General features: G+C 37.0%; 1 protein-coding gene across 1 annotated transcript in view; it reads left to right on the top strand.

Annotated features, from left to right (window-relative positions):
• The first annotated feature begins 815 nt into the window (after positions 1–815).
• Positions 816–6713, top strand: part of LOC132103912 (solute carrier family 45 member 4-like) — a 50176-nt gene continuing 44278 nt past the window's right edge. Inside the window, exons 1-2 of the mRNA XM_059508988.1 lie at positions 816–983; positions 2229–2320. The gene's annotated coding sequence lies outside the window, so the exon portion shown is untranslated. The remainder of the gene's footprint in view (positions 984–2228; positions 2321–6713) is intronic.

Here is a 6713-nt window from a genome sequence, read left to right as displayed (position 1 = left end):
ATATACAGGCCATACTAACATACAACCCTCAAATGCACACACACACACGTTGGTGCACTGGGTAATGTTATTGATAATTTTGACACAGCATCACATCCTGTGTTTGATTGACAGCTGATGGGGTGGCACACACAGGCCATGCCCACAGGCCCGTCAGAAGAAATTAGGACAGAGTTTTACTGAAGGCAATATATTGATCATATTTATTAATTATTCTGCGCTGTATGAAATGTGTAGTGAGTAAAACAGAAATAAATTCAAATAAATTATTACATTTTGTCTATTTTATATTATGTATTTATTTTAGTCACTTTGATATGTGCTTGTCTAATTTTTATTTTTTTATATTACTGTTTAGGTGTAGTTTATATACATTTTATAATATATATATATATATATATATATATATATATATATATATATATATATATATATATATATATATATATATATATATATATATATTTAATTTTACTTTAAGCATTTTTAATCAATAATTTTGATATATGAATAAAAATATATTTCACATATTTAAAATAATGTTTCGATTTAGTTATGATTTTTTTTTAATAATATTAGCAGATTTTCTTTTAAATTTTATTTTATGTTCTTTATTAGTGCTTTATCTTAAACCTTTTTCAGCTAGTTGCCAAGGCGTCATTTAAGGTTTTCATACATAATTACATATTCATACAGTACTCAGTAGTCTCTCGGTCCATTGCACTTCAGCAGCAGTCAGGTGGCGGTTGACGTCGTTACCTTTTAATTTCTAAACCCCGCCCCATATGCAAATGAAGCTCCATATCAGTCGGAGGAAGCGGCTCGCGTTTGTCAGACAGATTTCGCCTTTAAAGGCGCATTAAAACAGCGGCTGAAGTGCAGAACCCGAGCAAAGCAGCAAGAGCAGCAGCACAACATCACCACAAACAACAACAACAACATCTCTGACAGAGAGAAATAAACACAGAAACGCGCGCGCCAGGGTGAGTGAGTGTGTTTACAGTGTTTACAATGTTACAGTGTTGTGTTTGCGCAGCGGCGGCTTCTTTGATCGCATGATTGATGTTCTGCGTTCTGTGGGTGTCATCATTTACAAACGATTCTTCACGCATCTGCAGCTCTTTTTGATATTAGTAGCTGATTTATGATTTTGATTTATATCTACGCTCTTCATAAATGTTCACGGATGCATTAGTTTCCATCAGCAGGTATAGAGGCTCCATTAGGGGTTTGAATAAATGCTGTACGTCTGTCACCGCTATTAAATGTTAGTGGTTGGCTCGTCCCTGGTGCATATGATGTTGACAGTTGGTGGTGTATGATCCATAAGTTGTTTATAATAGATTTGTATGTGCAGATGAGTGTAGTTTGTGAGGTTTCCCCACGTCAGTGTTGAATACGTGTGTACTGTACATGTGAACCTGCTGGTGGGCAGAGAGCTGATGGATGTCTGTTACACAACTGTGAGCTTCCTGGTGTCCCGTTCACTTATACTGGGGGTCGTGTGCACCAAATCTCACCATGAGCTTCACAAACTCTCTCTTTATCCCTGAATTTCAGGAGGGAGATAATTACTGTCCCTGCTAACATATTTAAGTGTCAAAAGCACCACAGTATTACCACGTTTTTGACAAGATGTCATGGGAATACCATGTTTTTGAACAATAATCTATATGTATCCTTCAACAAACTATCATTAGACCTTAGTGCATGTGATGCATAAATTACCTATTTCCATTTCACATATTCTTAGCATCACACAAATAATAATTCTGCTTTTCAACCCATTTTTTATGATCTTAATTCTGGAGAAACATAATGAGATGCAATACAGCATGTCTGAGCTTGTTTTCCATGTAACAAAATGAGATCTATATTTCCATGTGTGCTTCAAAACAGACCAAAAACACAATGAAAGTGAAATTCAATGGCAAGCTATTCCTTTAAAGAGGTTGTTGCCTTTGCATATGTTTGTTTGAATATGCAAACTCAATATAAAAGGCAGTGTTCAGTTGAAACTAGGGTGACAAGGTGTTTTTTTTATTTGGTGAGTTTTATGCCAGCTTGTATGTCAAGCACAATTTTCTCTCCTCTCATTGAGAATGCATTGAAGCGGCACGTAAACTGACTCCTGCCAGCGTGCGATGCAAAGCATGTGTTTGTGGCTGGTTTACTGCAGACTGCTGGTTGGTGTGCTTTACTAACCCGTGTCTGGACTCTCTCTGCAGGTTCTCAGCCAGCTGTGTGTCCGGACGGAAGAAACAACGCTGCTCTCGTATGTGGTCCGACTAGATATTTATGAAGCTTTCAAGGCCTTTTGGTGAGTCACACTGGCTTTGCGCTGCTCCTGTTCTCTCTGCTGGACTGCGTTCAAACCAATATCATGTTATACAAGAATAATACATTGTGTCCTAGAAGTGAATAGTGCTTCTAAATGTCATACATTTATTTATTTGCTTTTTTTTTAATTATTATTGTTGTCATTGTTTTCTTTTTTTCTCCATTTAAATGTATTAATCATGTTAAACAATCAAATTATATATATATATATATATATATATATATATATATATATATATATATATATATATATATATATATATATATATATATATATATATATATATATATATATATATATATATATATATATATATATATATATATATAAATAAATAAATAATTAAATAAACACATACATATATGTATGTATGTGTTTATTTAATTATATATATATATATATGTATGTGTTTAAACTTAGGATAGGGTTAAACTTGTATATGGCTTTCGTGATCCGTATGGGATATGCAGTGTAATTGGCCGGGCCACAGTGACGTGTGCTTCAGGCTAGAGACCTGCATTCCCACGGGACCTGATGCAACAGAGTGCTGCGCAGGACAAGACTTGATGGGAGAGTGCGGGCAGATAGACCCTTATGCGGAAGAATAAAATGACCCTAACCTAAATTGAAAATATCTTAACATAAAATATCTAATAATAAAAAATTTTTTACTCCGCTATTTCACAAAAGCAACAAGAAAAACAAAATAAAAACAATTTACAGGTGCAAGCATAGGCAGAGTCATTATAACACATGAAGTGTAGACATTATGAAAGATTCATTGTGCATATATTTACTATGGTATGACTGAGGTTTGTGAGATCACGATGAACTGAGATGTCAGCTTTTTAGATATTATAAAGGGCCATGCCAAACCATGCACGCCACAGCGTATGCTTGCTTTTCTGTTCGAGAAATCTTGCACTCCTGAAGTGGTAATGCAGCCAACAACTCTGGAGCCTATTAATGGAACAGTCTGTCTCTGTTTTCAAATGAATTAAGAACTACATTTGATCTTCAGTGACTAAACGCAAGCCGAACCACTTCATGCGTATTGCAATAGAGAACACTGTAATGGTTTCCACTGATTCTGAAATATGTTTTTGTTTGCTGGGGTGGTAATATTCATTAATAGAAAAGAGGTGCCCAAAAATATATTTTGCCTATATCACAATGATAAGAGGTAAATCCGGCCTTGCCCATATAGAGTTAGTTTTTGCTTTCAAAACTTATATTAACTTATTAATTTATATTGACATTCAGGCGATAATACACACCAGGAAACTCCTTTTTAGCACAGTTTGACTGGTTTCCCCAAAGCGTTTACCACTGGTCATAAAAACTTAGCGGAATCAACTTGAATGGTATGCTTATATTTGGGATACAAATAAGACTTACACATATCCTCTATAAACGATTAGGTCACAGGAGGTTGTGTTATATTGTGACCATATTAAGTTTATTAAAATCTTGTTTTATGAATGACTGTTTTTGTGTGTCAGCACCACAACCAATGGCATGTTGATCAGTCAGCATCCAGAATGTGTTTTAATGCATTTTGTTTTTTAATGATCATTTGTATTTCTTCGAGGCCGCCTGGTGTTCTAAGTGATGCAGATGAATGCAGTGTGTGATCCTTTTATCAGCAGGAACTGTTGCATAAGATCTTTATTTAGTAAAAGCCTCTCAACACTGAGGAGTTTCAGTATGGGACAGACACTGTAAAGCTCTGCGCTTTCACTTCTATTTGAAGTGCTCTTCAATGAGGCATTTTAAAGTCACATAATGCCACTTGCTTTCCATCACTTCATTTCTTTTTCTGATTAAAATTAATTTCATAATGATTTACACAGTATTTTTAGAATGTTGTTTGTATCTAGGGTGTTCTGGGAGTCATTATCTGGCTCGGTGTTCATCTTCAGTTCTCTCTTCACAGCAGTCAGTCAGTGTACTGTTTGAGTACAAGAATTACTCCGGGATATTGGTTTGTTTGAACTCAGAGGAAGTGTCAGCCACATTAAAAAAGTTAACAGCTTAAGTCATTTGTGGATTAATGCATATTGGAGATGCGAACCGTTTAAAACAATTCAGTTCAATTTGGTGGTCCCTCTGAGTTCAAACAAACCAATATCCCGGAGTAATTCTTGTACTCAAACAGTACACTGACTGAACTGCTTTGAAGAGAGAATTGAAGATGAACACCAAGCCGAGCCAGATAACGAACAACAGATTGACTCGTTCATGTTAAAGTTAACGACTTAAGTCATTTGTGGATTAATGCGTATTGGAGACCATTTAAAATGATTCAGTTCGATTTGGTGAACTGGTTCAAGAAGATCGGGTTACATCGAATGATTCGTTCTCGAACCGGATATCAAAAACTGCTTTGTTTTGAACTCTCTCTCACAACAGACACGGAAGAGAAGACAATGCTGAATAAAGTCATAGTTTTTGCTATTTTTGGACCAAAATGTATTTTCGATGCTTAAAAAAATTCTAACTGACCCTCTCATGTCACATGGACTACTTTGAAGATGTTTTTCTTACCTTTCTGGACATGGACAGTATACCGTACACACAGCTTCAATGGAGGGACTGAGAGCTCTCGGACTAAATCTAAAATATCTTAAACTGTGTTCCGAAGATAAACAGAGGTCTCACAGGTTTGGAAAGACATGAGGGAGAGTTATTAATGACATAATTTAAATTTTTGGGTGAACTATCCCTTTAAGTAAAAAAAAAAATAATCCAGATAGTCCTGTTTATGACTCACTGTTAAACATTTGTGATTGAATCTCCATTAGGGGCCGTTCACATATATGCGGTATGCGCGCTCATAATGGAAGCAACGCGGTCGCAACACGCACACGGTGGGACACGCTCGTTTTTCCAGACGCATCCGCACCGCATCGAGTTAAAAACATCTCAACTTATCAGAGAGCCGCAAGCGCACCGCGGGTCATGTGACATGAACTAAACATTCAGCTTCATCCTTTCTCATAACAACGTTGAAAGCTCAGCCAAGATGAAGGAACAGCTGATCATAGCTGTATATGGATTGCCATTTTGAAATAAATTTAGTAGCAGAGCTACTGCAAGCGATTTTCAGTGCTGCAAATCCATTTATCCTTTGCTGAAATTTCCACGTCTTCATGGAGAGAGCAGGTCATGGTGGCTTAGAAACAGCAGACGCCTCGGGAGTGCAACTGCCCGAGTGCTTTGGAGGAGAAAGCGCTTTTAGGCGCGATATGTGAATGGCCCTTTAGGCTACGGTGTTTTTTTTTTAATGCGCGGGGTTGGTTGGGGCACTTAGATATTCGAATACATTGCATGATATTCGATATCCGTTCAAATTTGATTTATCTCAAAAGTGACAGCCCTATGAACCGGTTCAATTCAATTCCAATCTTGAATAGCCCGAGGGTGTGAAAATTAACAGAAAATGTTTAATTTGGGTGAACTATTGCTTTAAGTGTTTTCTAAGTACGTTAACCTGCAAAGCACATTATAACCAGTGATATACTTACAATTTTACTGGACATTCTGATGCTTGCTGACTCATAGCCTCCAACATTGTTCCTCCCAGGACCGGTTGGTGATAAAACACATTGTTTTATTTGTGGTGAGGTTGTATAAGTCAGAACTGGTTGCATGTTGACTTGGATAACTGGTTTCTCGAGGTTAAGTAGGTAACTTAAATGCATATGTCTTGTTGTTCATTTCCTGAAGGTTGTTGAGATGTTGTGAATCTCTGACTCTCAGGTGTTGGTCTTATCGGACTGGTTTTTGTGCACTCAGTTAGATGTATGGTGTTTCAGCTCTTCCTGTTGTGTTTGTGTGTGGTCGTGTCTCCACCGTCTTTGTGTTGTTCACATCTCCAGGTGAGTTTACCATCATTATGGGGAGAAAGTTGGCTTTTGCTCAAGAATAACATTAACATGAGTCCCTGAGATCTACACTGATTGTTCTGTTTGTGTTTGCACTAGTGTGTGTATATCTGTCCAGGACAGTCTCAGGATGCTTGGATCACTGCTGGGTACAGTGTGTGTGTGTGTGTGTGTGTGTGTGTGTGTGTGTGTGTGTGTGTGTGTGTGTTAAATTCAATTAAAAAAACTGAAAGTTGAAATAAATATTAGAACGTAGAAAAACTTAAATTACAAAATATTGCCTTGGCAACTAATGGCATCTGCCCATCAGTGGTTCAACCGTAACGTTATGAAGCGACAAGCATACTTGTGTGGCTCGGCTGACACAGAAGAGCGTAAGCAGCCTGCTCTACATTGATGTGGGGAGAGACAGAGAAGACGAATTGCTGAAAGTTGTTATTTTTGTTTCCTTCTCGTACAAAAATCGTATTCTTGTCCCTTCATAT

The sequence above is a fragment of the Carassius carassius genome, chromosome 25 (assembly GCF_963082965.1).
Source record: "Carassius carassius chromosome 25, fCarCar2.1, whole genome shotgun sequence".
NCBI classification, from domain to species: Eukaryota; Metazoa; Chordata; class Actinopteri; order Cypriniformes; family Cyprinidae; genus Carassius; species Carassius carassius.
The sequence above is the reverse complement of the archived record's forward strand: the minus strand, read 5'-3'. Positions and strand labels throughout refer to the sequence as shown.